This window comes from Callionymus lyra, chromosome 3, assembly GCF_982586985.1.
Source record: "Callionymus lyra chromosome 3, fCalLyr1.hap1.1, whole genome shotgun sequence".
Taxonomy (NCBI): Eukaryota; Metazoa; Chordata; class Actinopteri; order Syngnathiformes; family Callionymidae; genus Callionymus; species Callionymus lyra.
Genome location: NC_141820.1, coordinates 5392230 through 5405597, shown reverse-complemented (window position 1 = coordinate 5405597; position 13368 = coordinate 5392230). Strand labels below are relative to the sequence as shown.

Sequence of the window (13368 nt, the reverse complement as noted above, 5' to 3'; positions counted from 1 at the left end):
GATGTTTTGAAAAAAACTCATATATTAAAATATAACTATTTAATTTAATTTAATTTAATCTTAATTATCTTAATAAATGCCGTGGCTAGATAGACTAAAAATAGATAGAATAAAAATTAGATAATGACGAGTGAATCTATTTTGTAAAAAAGTCTCAAATCTGCCACGTTTTTCAAACATCTCCTGCTCTGACGTACGCTCCAGTAGAAACACAATTCAAACTTTAAAATGTAGATAAAGTCCAAATGATCAAGTCTTTTGTAGCTTTCATGGTTCTTCTGGTCACGGGTCAAAGCACACAGTCCTCTCTCACCATTTCCTGGCGGGGAATTGTCTCGTTTTAATTGCTCCTGATGAACATGATCTTCACTGAGGACCAGCATTGGAATCGTTCCAGTCGTGCGACTTAATCTGTTCAGTTTATGGAATATTATTTGAAACAATTATTATTATTTTTAAATGTTCTTGATTCGAGCAAAAAATCATTGACATCTTAAAAATCTTCTGGACCTGGACGAGTCTTCGTGGGTCAGAACATGTTTCGATCGGCTAGAGTTCATGAATAAGACGAGCATCTACAGGAGGAGAGTTCAAGTATCTCACGGTCTTGTTCACGAGTGAGGGTAGAACGAAGCGTCAGGTTATCAGTTATGCAGATGGAAGGTTGTTCTGATCTTCACATCAAAACTAATCAATAAAAACAACATTTGAAATATTCAATATTGTTGATGTCATTGATCCACAGCTGCTTCTGGAGTTACTGAGTTTATTTGACGTTAGTTTTACATAAATAACAATTCAAATATTCTGACCTAATTACTAAAATTAACATTAAAAATAATGTTAATAATAATAAAAATGTTTTAACTCAACTCTTGCTCTAGTGTGACTCCGTCATGTCCTGGGTGTGTCCCGGGGCTTCCTCCGGGTCAGAGCCCGACTGTCCTCAGAATGATGCTACACAGAGTGTCTCCTGGATGACTGAGCTCTTCACTCCCCAAAACATGATTTCTTTTCTGAAAACTGACAGGTATTGAATGACCGGTGAATGAAAAGCCTTCTAGCTCAGCTCTTTCTTTGTGACCAGATAGACTCGGTATCGTAGCAGGTGATTGGTTCTGGGTCAACTTGAGTAACATCAACATCATCATCTTTCTTTCAGGTTCTGTCCACGGTGCGAGCGCTGGTGAGCGACAGAGTTCTGGTGTCACTGTCGCAGCAGCGCCCCCTGCAGGAGGGATCAGAAGAGCAGAGACCTGGACTGTTAAGGGTTGTTTCCATGTTTGACACAACGAATGAACAACTCAACTTCAACCGTGTGAGTAGATAAGATCATGTTGATCATCATCGACCAACAATCAGTGAAAACTCTTGATGAAGCTTCATGAAGCCTCACTTTCTCGGTTCTTTCACTTCTTAATGTTCTAATAGTAATGTTTCCAGAGAGAAACATCTCACGGCTGAGAGCGCCATCTGGTGGAGCAACGAATTGATTCAAGTTTTGTTTCCGCACAGATCATCAAGGACCGAGTGTTTTCTCACGCGTCCAGGAACAAGTACATGTGGAACTTCCTGCCTGGAGGACTGCTGGTTCTTCCCGAATACTCCACACATCTGGCCCACTTCCCGTTCTACTACCTGGGCCTGGGTACACACACGCGTCCCCCCCAAAGATGTGTCAGGGTCAGTGGTAGAAATGCTGTTGTGTTGTTTCAGAAATCCAGGGGTCACTCCGGGTCAGGAATTCACTGCCGTCATCCACGCCGTCTCCCCGCTGGTGTCTCAGTCTCAGCCAATCATGAAGCTGCTGCAGGTGGTCTCCAGGTCCAAGTCCTGCTCTCAGGTCAGTCAGTCAGTGTGCTGCAGGAAGTCAACTTTAAAGAGTTGTGTATATATTTGGTGTGTGTATTGTGTATCGTCAAGAATGTATAATATTGACACCATATTGTCAAAAAATATTTTTTAACTTTCCCAAATTGTTTTTTTGGATATATATATATATATATATATATATATATATATATATATATATATATATATATATATATATATATATTCCTGAATGCATTTTTTTTCCATATAAGTCTTTTCAATATTGTTGCATACAGAATATTCTTTTTAACCAAAAATTGTTTAAAATTTTACAAATGTTATTTAACTCTTGACAAAATAAAAATAAAACATTTTAAAACTTGTTTTATTAATTAATTAATGAAATCCTACCATGAATAGATCTGAAAGTAAGAACCAGAATTTTAAAATGGATCCTGAAACAAACTAATGCAGAGATTTAAGGATCGGAGAAATGTAAGTTCTTCTACGAGAGCGAATCACAATTCTGGCTGCAGAGTTTTGTATGAACTGCAGGCGAGAAGATCCTTCTTGTTCAGACACCAACATAAACTTGAAGAACGCCTTGAAACACGTCATTCGATCCCAGTTATGGTGGTGGTGTGGAGGTGGGGTCTTGAGAAACAGATTGGTGGAAGAATGGACAGGAAATTGTGCTTATGTAACAGGAGTACAAGAAACAACGACTTATGTGTTTTCGTATCATGATCACGAACGATCAAGGTGGCGTCATACCATATGCACAAGTCGCGTTACCTCTGAATGACATTTTGGAAAGATGTGAGCAGATCTATGCACAGAGGCCTGATCCTAATCAAATAGCAGCCTGCAGGCAGCATGAAGACGAAAACATAGACGACTTCAAAGTCAGATTAAGGGATGTTTTTAACAAACATGGTGGGATTCCCGAAGATCATCCAGCTCTATGGGAATCACATTTCAAAAATCATTTGTTGAACTAAATGAGACTAGATCTGTCGAGATACATTAAGAAGCAAAATGTGACCTGGCAGAAGGCTGGGACAAACGATCACATTACATATGCCCGAAATTACGAAATGATAGAGAAAAAGCGAGAAAAACAAGTCACTAGTGACATGACACATGTAACAAACATTTACTACTAATATGATAATATGATCCTAATACACTGTCCGCAGAAAAAAGAAGACTCTTAAAAGAAGGTCGATGCTTTACTTGCGGAAAGACAGGACATCTTGCCAGAGATTGTATTGAGAAAAACAAGCGCAAAGATAAACCCAGACGAAAACACTACTCTGATGATTCGTCTGAGGATGAAGAATGACTAGGCCAACAACAGGTGGCAGCACCAAGGTCACAACCGAGTGCACCGCCATGTGAAACTGATGAATCAGAAGAAGAAATTAACCTCTCACACACAATGTTTGATGAAGAAATACCTGAAATTCAAGACCTTTTGTTAAGACATTTAACAGAGCCTGGTAAAAGGCCTGAAATGACACTCCTAGTAAACGGAGATCCAACAGTTTTTCTGGTAGACACCGGTGCTGATGTTTCAGTACTAGGTCGATGGGACCCAAAGAAAATTAAGCCAGGAAAAGGTATAGTCAAAATGAAAGGAGCTCATGGAACGGTTGAACATTTGCCACTGACACACACTTTGAACATTGTTGCACCAGAAAGACCACTGAGAGTAGCGCAGGCTGAACTAGTTTTGCATCCATCTTGTCCACATAACTTGTTGGGACGGGATGTTATCACACAACTAGAAATAAGACTACAAACAAACAACAAGGGGAGGGTGATCGCCTCAGTAGGTGACATACCGCCGATAACTGAAGCGCCCGTTATTGGTGGTCATTAGACCTCCCAGAGGCAGAAATGACAGGAGCAGCAGCTCAACTCTTGAGAGAAATTGCAGAAAAAGTTGAACCTGGAGGAGAGATCCAGGGAAAACAGGGCCTTCACGTAACCATAAGACATAAAGATGATCCAGGCCCTGATTTAGAGTATGACGAATTTTTCTTGCGACTAGAACCACAGGTAATAAACCTAGAACACTTATATTGTAAAAAGAAGTGTGGTTTTGCTACTGCAGTTGTGTCAGCTCAGGTAAAACAACTCCTTCCGCCAGGACAACACCCACATGTGTCCTTGGCAAAGAGCCATGAGCATGAGTGGAAAGACATTAATGATCTTGCGGGATCGCTGCCACACCTCAGTTGGACGCCAAATCCACAAAATCCGTTGTGGGAGGTGTCGCATACTGGGTGGCAACGAGTGCGATTAAATTGGACACTCAGAACTAACCCTCAAACTCATTTGAGCTGAGATGTACAGATCCTCTCCCTCTCACAAGACGAGGAAGAGGCTGTGAGCAAGTTGCCAGATCAACTCTGGAGTCAAGGACCCACGGATGTAGGTCTAATGAAAAATACTCCACCTGTAATTATTAAAGGGAAGACTGAACATCGCCCTGTAATAAGACAATACCCGCTCAAACCAGATGCAGAAGAAGGAATTGAAAATGTTATCGCAGAATTACTGGTCTCAGGTGTTGGGATTTTATGTTCCGATGAACCGACCCCTCCCCAGCCTCGTACGTGGTGATGGAATGAAGGACAGACACATGGATGAGTTTAAGAAAAATGCTCGTTTAGTGAATTATGCAAAAGTCAGAGACAAACTTACGTGAACATGGGCGCTGGCAAGCAGAGAGATCTATCGCAGACGTCTAAGAATGCCAGAACGCAAAGATCAGACAAAATGGTGGATCTTTATAGTAGAATATTCAGGTTAACGCCTCTAGTCAAATGTACATGTAGGATTGGTCAGTGACTCTAAACACTTGATTCTAAGATGGCCGGTCGCACGTGATCGTAGTGGAAACTTACTGAAGGTTGTTGACTTCTAGAGAGAGTTTGTTCCCAGCGACTTGTGTCCTTCAGTGTGAGTTCTCAAACAGGTGTCCAGACTTCCTGGAATCTGGAATTGTTTAATCTTTCTGTGTGTGTGAGGCTTTGTGAACTCGGCCTTGTGTTGCAGTCAATGCAAGAATAGGATTATTTAATATGAATTAAATGAAAGATTATCAGTTAATCAAGTGACTATTTGAAATGTGTGTTAAATCTAGATGATTGATTACAGTAAAGTTGTCATTTCCTTACATTCCCCCTGATTGCATCATGAACTAATGATGCAATAAAACAAAGACTAGTCTGATTTCAAAATAATGATCACGAATCTTATCATAAACTAAACATGCTAAACTATTATCCGTATAGTGCCACACAAAGATTACATATGGTGAGAAAGCAACAGAGGAAACACAGATTCATTTAATTAATACAATTATACATTATGAGCATTTCTCTCAAATCACAAAAAAGAAAAAAGAAAAAAAGAAAATACAAAAAAAAAAAATTAATAATAATTATTATTCCAAATTATGCTACGAATTAAAACTGAAGTAATTGAATGCCAAATCATCAAAACAAACATATTCACACTAAGTAACTCACATCTAATAAGTCTATATTGAAGTAGAGATAATGTTAACTATATATTGATATGGAGCCAGTATCCACTGCTTTGAAAAACCTCTTTAACGAGGTAAAAAGGAAGCAGCAGCCCCGTTGTCGGTGACTTGGATGTGGGCTCTTCATGTGAGGTGTTGTTGACGTACTCCACCGTCAACAGAGCATCATTGAGCTCGTCCTGCAACATAGGAAAGACATGAACAGCATCGCATTCTTTACAAATGAGAAACAATACATCTTTAAATCATGCTATTTATTTAGAATTTACTCATACTACTTCATGCAGACAAAATTAACCCCTTCCTATTTACTACCTAAGTCAGAGAGATAGTAAAACACAGTCGTACCTTATTCTCGAGCTGTTTTCTACATCAACAATTTAAACTAATTGAATGCAATCTGGACAGAGCCTCCTTCAGCAGTGTTGATCGACAGAACCGTGCAACAAGAATCACCATCACGTAACAAACCTATTATCCAGCTAAGTATCTAAGTCCTCCCCTGAGGGACAAATGAACAACCTTATTTATTTGTATTTAAAAAATGTTTTCTTGAATAACTTTGTATCCAAATCTATTGTCAAATCATTTAATTAATCATAATACTCTTGGTATTAACTCTCTTAAATTTATTTATGAATACATTTATTCAATATATGACATTATTAGCTACAAAAAGATATTCTAAGCTTTGTTGAATCATTATTATTCCTCTTAGATTTGGTTTGAAAGTCTATTGCTAAAGTAAATGGATAATATCAAAAAAAAAAAAATGTCTATGTGCAAACTATTCTGCAGCCGTTTATTTATTTTATTATGTTTTTTCTATATTAGCATTTCTATTGTTGGATTTCTGGACCTTAGTTTAACCAATTAATAAAAGACTAACTAAGACTTAATTTAAGAATAATAAAAAAAATTAAAAAAGTAAAAATCTACTCTATAAAATATTTTTACGATTATAATTATAATGATTCATTCTTTTATTTTATTTTCTTGTCCTTTGTTAGATATAGAACACATTTTGAGAACCTTATTTTCCATTATTAACCCATTTATTATCTTTATATTGAAGTTCCCCAAAGAACTGTTAAACTCTAGTAATTCAAATTGGTATTTATTTTAGGTTTCCTTTGTTTAAAACTTCAATCAAATCATTTTGTCATGTGGATGAAAACTAGTAATTTACAATGCTTATATAAGTTAATTCCTTCAATAAATTACACTTGCAAGTCCATATTTTGTCAATTTTAGAATTCAACTTGTTTATTTTCCATTAATCTCTTGCTCTAGTTCTTATTTTTGGATCTTGGATTAAAGGTATATTTATCTTTAACAAAGGTAATGAGACTGATATGATTCTATAGTTTCTAAATAGATTATTTGCTATTTTCTTTCTTGAAGGCATCATTTATTAATTAATTTATTTCTTCTGGGTCTTACATTTTTAGTCGATTCTGTTCTCTGCTTTACATTTTGTTCAAAACATGTTTATAGTTGCCTTAGAACATTAGAAGCAGCTTTAGAAACATATTTCCATTTTTTATTTAACTTTTTCAATTAATCAATTTAATTTTTTAGTTTCAAGTTTCACTTTTCATATTGTGTATTGTATTATTGGCTGCCATTGATGTATATAAAAGTATTCTATTTTAATTTATAAAAAAAATACATGTTCTTAAAATGATTAATTCTGAAACTACGTTTTAATCATAACAAGATATTTTCTTTCCCTTGTTTTTTGAAACTTCTCTAATGTCAATATGTTCCTTCTCTTAGCATTAAGTAAAGTGTTATTAGTTTTAGGGAAGTTGTATTTATCTCAAATCATGATTTCTTGTGTTTGGTAATTTAAACATCTTAACTATTTCACCACATGTCCAAAGAGTAGTTTCCTAAAACTACATTTTTTCATACATATATTTTCAAGCTAGTCAAGTTATTATCTTTACTCATGTTGGCTCATGTTTCTTGTTCACCTTCTAACAAGGAGATCATTTCATATATTTAAGTCTGCAGTGGACAGTGGCTTCTTATTCCTCCCTCACTGGAGCTTCTCAACACCACCTCTGACAGGATAAGATCAGAAGTTACTAGAAGGTCAGTTTTGAATCAATTCAGGTGGTGATGAGGATATTGTGTGTGTCATGAGTTGTGTATTCATAACTTTGATCTGTGGATGTCAGTTAGAGTTTGTCATGTGTTTTATTTGATATAACTTTGAAGTTAGCAGAGAGTTCAAATTATCAGTATGTTTTGACTTCATGGAGAGAGAGAAACAGAGGCGGGTGTTGGAGGGAATTATTTCATTCTCTCACACACACACACACACACACACACACACACACACACACACACACACACACACACACACACACAGGGAGCAGGTTGCAGAGACACTTTTTTATCTTATTCAATTTAAATTTAAGACATCATGTGTTTGTTTGTTTATCTCTGAGATCACTGTGTTATTTGTAATATCTATGTGAATGTCTGAGAGTGTTGTGTGAGTTCAAATGAGTTTTATGAATGTAGTAGTTAATTTGATCAGGTGTCAGACCTCTTTAATTATCTACCCACAAAATAAATACAGTATCTATTCTAGATTACTATTTTGCTTATCTTAACTAGTTTCTTTAATTAATATTCACTTATAGTTGTTTGGTTTATTCAACTAGAGAGAAGAATGTCATATTTATATTTCTCAGTGTTTCTTTTAATTTATCTCTAAATCTATTATTTTTTCTTTGACCTTTCCTCCTACAGTATTTTAGTCTCTATTTTTACCATTTTCACTATTTAAAATTCTGCATCAGTTGACCTCACAAGTTTTTGTTTAGTTTTCTTATGGCTGCTTTCATCATAGCTCTGAGTGGAGCAATCAGAGTATGTTATTCTGGGATTAACTGTTTACTGTTACAACTAAAGATATCATGTCTCTAACAGTTTAGATGTGTCTGCTTTTTCATCAAATCACAAACAACTTTGCATTTCTTAATCATTTGTCTCAGGGCCCTGTTATAATATCTATATATAATATATAGAACCTTGCTTCTCCACCAGCAACCACAGCAAGAGCAACACGAGGGACAGAAGTGTCAGAGAGCATAGAGAACCTTGTTCAGTTGTTAGTTCAGCAGCCTCACCATCAGGACCACAAAAAATGTCATCGCAGACTAGAGTCAAGTTCATGTTTGCGACCAGATCGTGCCATTTGTCTTCATAATCACGTTCATCATCATCCCAGACATAGTTCATAGTGCAGTGTGGGGGGTCCAAAGGTGGATCATAGGAATGAAGTCTCAAAAGTCTTTTCAAGATCAGAGAAACCATCAGATGTTCAATCACGTTGAACCAGTACAGCTCCTCCCTCTCTGGAGCAGAAGTTCATTCTTGGTGGAGAGTTGTTGAGGTTGAGTTCTCGTTTGTTCAGCTCAGAAAAATTGCTTCAATCGTAGGTGTCACCAATAGGGAACTGGACCAAAGTTCCTGGACTTAAAGCCAAAAATGCGCCATTGTTGACCAAAATTCTTTGTTTGTTTCCATCCCCTCGTCCTCTTCTCCTGCCACACCCATGCACTCCAGCCAGTGGCCAATAGGGAGCTATGATAGGACCCTAGAACTATCATCTCTATTTTTAGAGAAACTCTTTCAAGTCTTTAAGTTGAAATTGAATTAGCTGTATCTGGAGCTCAATAAGAGCATTTTGTTTAACTATTTTATTTATTATGAATTCTCATCATCATTGATGTGAGTAACCCACTCATAAGATTTACCATTAAATTAAAAAACAGATTAACGTTTCTTATTTTTCTTCCCTGTCAGGAGCTTTAACTTGTCACCTGTAGTAATAGTTACTTTTGTCTTGAAATAGGAGGTCAATAAATGAATAGAACAAATTAATAATATTAATAATATTAGTAATAATGCTAAAAATAATAGGTAAAGAAGCAATTACCATAATAAACAATTAAATGAAAATATGAAAGAGGAAGAATCTAAAAATCTAAATTAAGAACCAAAACTTCAATTAACTAATTAAAATCCATTATAAAATCCGAGATAATAATAAATAAAACAAATACTATATTAAGATATTAATAATAAAAACAAGAGAATTAAAATTAAATGGACTAATTTGAAAATAATAAATGCAATTAGATCTAATCAAAATATTATACTAATTCATTACAATTATTCAAGTCAAAAAAATTAACAACTTATTATTTATTTATTGTTAATTATTTAACTTCCTAATTAGTTGCATATATATATAGCAAAATTGACAAGAAGAGGAATAAGAGTGACTGTCTAATGACCAAATACAACATATAACTTAATATTCCTCCAATAATTAAAAAGATAAAAATCCAATCCCTAATTTACTAAAAATAATAAAATAGTAAATGTATGACTGATTGTTAAAATAATAAAATGTATTTAAAGTAATAATTGAAAAAATAAGAAAACAGAATAAACTGCAATTGATTAAATTAATCAATAATTAAATAATTACACCAATTGAGTCAGAACAAAAGTCAATTAAGAAGTAAACAAAGAGCAAACCAGCAGGGGGCAGCATAGCAAATACAACACCAAAGATCAGAAATTGAGAGAAGAAGAGAAAACAGGAACTAGATATCAACAAACGTACACACATGCAAGCAGTCAATGACACACTTGTTTTAGATAAGCAGTATTAGTTAGACAAAACACCAAAAGTTACACGCAATGTGACCAATTGTGAGTTGATCGATTGATAATGTGAAATAGGAAGAGAGGATGGTCAAGATCATTAATACATACAACAGTGTGCCAACCATCAATGTTAATTGTGTTATTGTTATTGAACACAGCAGAAGAAGGAGAAAATTGAAATGTGAGTTGGTTTATTTTTCTTCTTAAACCAATTATACCACTAATTAACTGTATATTTGTATATACCTCAATTAAGAAATTACGAATTAAGAAACAGGAATAATAGTAAAATAACTATCGTCAACAAAGAATGTTTCTTAATAAAGAGAAAAGATAATTATATCGAACCCAATAGTGAATAGAATTCAAGATGACGTAAGAATGTGTGTGCGTTTAGAGAACACATGAATACAATGGGAGGGTCGGTGAGGAAAAGAAGGAAGTCTTAGAAGTTCAACCTCCAAGAGCAACCACTCCCCCCAACAAGGAAATTGTCTTTCGGAGCTCATTCGGCCTTGCAGCAGCTGACAAGTAACAACGTCTGCAGCAGTGTTCTTATCAGCAAGAGATAGTGTCCAGAGACACACGAACCTGGACTCTCAGCTGTGTCACAAAAAATCAGAGATCTCACACAAACGAATGCTAATTTTTACAAGTACCGCAGCGAGAAAAAAAAAATTCAAAAGATAAAAATATACAGACACAGACAATTGAAACAAAACAATATGTCATGACAATACGACGACAACAGTATTTTACCAAAACAGGTGAGAGAGACACACTATGCTACGTGGAACGAGACTCTAGACCAGCCTGTCGTGTCTAAAGTGTCGAAGTCATAATGGCAGGAGCCCCTCGATCGCTCAATTAGCTTCCAGACACCCTGGTAAAACGATTAAAACTAGTCCGTTTCTGTCGCTCCAACACGACGTCACATCCGGGTCTTAATACTTTGCTTTATGGAGAGAAAAGGTCAAAATGCAGAGTGTACGGGTCGTTTATTCGCCGCTACAAGTCAAACAAAGATATAACTTTACGATCGAAAGGACTCGATCTTTGCCGGCAGCTGTACAGGTCGATAGCTCCGGGAAAGACGGTCCTGGGTTATGGGTCGTCTCTACATTTAAGGGAAAGTTTCCTGTCCAGGGGGCGTCTGTTCCGGGGCAGTGGTTCTTTGATGTTAGTTCCTGTCTCTAGTCACCTGGAGAGCAACATCCTTGCTTCCCTGTTGTGTGGGCGGATTCCTTTGTCTTCCAGCCCCCCTCTTTTGGGTGTGTTCTTTCTTGCTCTTTTGTTTCACGTCCACAGGTGTGAACAGAGCAGACAGTCTGTCCTTCATTAAATCGCTGAATAATCTCTAGTCTGTTTCAAGCTACCCTTGACACAGTGTATATCAGTATGAAAGTGAAATGTTGGTTGTGAATGTGTATTTAAACGTTTAAGCTCTTAGATGAGGCTAGTATTTTATACTCTATATTTTGATCATCTTTTTAGCATTAATTTAACTTATGGCGTATACGTATAGTGTAGAATAATTTCCAATCTAACAAATTGAACAGGACTTAATGCAAGGAAGTGTGAAAGTGAAATATGTTCAAACAAGACAAGAAAACAAGAATAATACTAAGATATCATCAGATACATACTCTGGATACAGTACACAATACTTCTACTTACTTCTACTGCCACTCAAAAGGATGGAAACCAACAGATGGATGATGAATGTTGTTCTCAAAACACGAACGGATGTCACTGCAGCGACAGAGAAAGAGAAAGTACTTCTGAAATCTTCTTCTATAGCAGTTAAAGGTGCACCAGCACCACCTGCTGGTACAGAGTGTCATTTCTCTTTTACTTTACTAGTAAGTAATATTTATTTATATAGCGCTTTTCGAGACCAGGGTCACAAAGCGCTTAAACAATCAAAACAATACTAGTAGATATATAAATAAACGTTTCTATGATCTCTTGAATCCTTCAGTCCTCCTAAGATAGTGCAGGACCACATTGTAACAGTTCTAATGAACATATCTCTTAAATCCAAATGTTCTCCCTAAAATGACCGACATTTTTCTGTGTTCAAATCTCCACCTTGATATTAATGTTTCTTCATTTCAGGCTAGTTGTGTTTCTCATTTGTCAAATGTGTTTTTCTATTCTGTAGAATCATTTTTCACCAATTATCCTTTTTTGAGAGAGAGAGAGAGAGAGAGAGAGAGAGAGCGAAGGAGACTTTTGACTTTTAAAAATACTTTATTGCAATGGTTGTTTTTTTTTACAATAGTTCCATATAAAGTAACAAGTGCAATACTTCAGTCAAGCCAGTGTGCAAATTGTAGAATGTTTTCTTTCATTGCGCAAATTTGTCCCTTTTCTCCCCATTTTCTAAAAGCATCTCGGTGTTGTTGTGACTCTGTGGAAGCAGAACTCCAGCCTCAGTCTGGATCTGATGTTCTGTCTCCACAGAGTCACCACATCCAGTGAGTGTCTGCAGCTCCTGCGAGTCAGATACACATCTTTACCTCACCAGGTACTTTAAGATCTTCTCTCTTTGTGCTTCTTGTGTATCTGACTCCGCCTATAAAACAGGGACAGAGAACACGAGGTTAAAAAGACTAAAAACAACAGTTCAAACATTAAAAACCCTGCCAGCCTCCCACACTCTTTAAAAATGTGAAAAGTCTTCTCTGGTTGATGCAGAATGGACACTCGTTTAAAACCCCGGGGTTAAAACGCGCTAAAAAGGAGTTGCTCGCGATGGCCCCGTGTAAAATCCTCCACTGGAGGTCACCGGTTCTTTTCCTCAGAGGTGGCTTGTACAGTGACCTCCACTGTGACCTCCACAGTCACCTCCACTGTGACCTCCACTGTGACCTCCACTGTGACCTCCACTGTGACCTCCACTGTGACCTCCACTGTGACCTCCACAGTGACCTCCAGTCCCCAAGTCTGTCTGTCCATGTGTTGGTCGGTCGTCGTAAAAGAGTCTCTGCTTTAAAATCTTCACACAGTTCACCTAAAAACTCCTCTTTGTGGCCTTGTGTTAAAACGTCTCTGTCCGTGGTGGACAGGAGTGTTGTTGTTGTCCCGGACCTCAGGGCTCAGGTGCAGGTCCGGGAAGAGGTCCGCTGGGTCCGGCTCCATCCCGCCGCAATTTTTTCTGGAGCCGTGATTCTTTCATTCGTCCAGTGATCTCCCAGCGAACCCCACAGAGCGTATCCCCAGTAATGTCCCGGCAGCCCGGTCCCACAGCGTCCACGAGTTGCTGCAGAGATATGGTCCTGCTTCTGACCAGCGCC

At 37.0% G+C, this 13368-nt stretch overlaps 1 long non-coding RNA gene and 1 pseudogene across 1 annotated transcript; one reads left to right on the top strand and one right to left on the bottom strand.

Moving 5' to 3' along the window:
* The first annotated feature begins 3132 nt into the window (after positions 1 to 3132).
* On the top strand, positions 3133 to 4210 carry LOC148083101 (uncharacterized; annotated as a pseudogene).
* Positions 4211 to 11048: 6838 nt separating this feature from the next.
* LOC148083100 (uncharacterized) lies at positions 11049 to 11835 on the bottom strand. The gene is made up of 2 exons (XR_015710721.1): positions 11747 to 11835; positions 11049 to 11630 (listed from the first exon to the last, which is right to left on the bottom strand). It is a non-coding gene; the product is annotated as an uncharacterized LOC148083100 (long non-coding RNA).
* Between the last annotated feature and the right edge of the window lie 1533 nt (positions 11836 to 13368).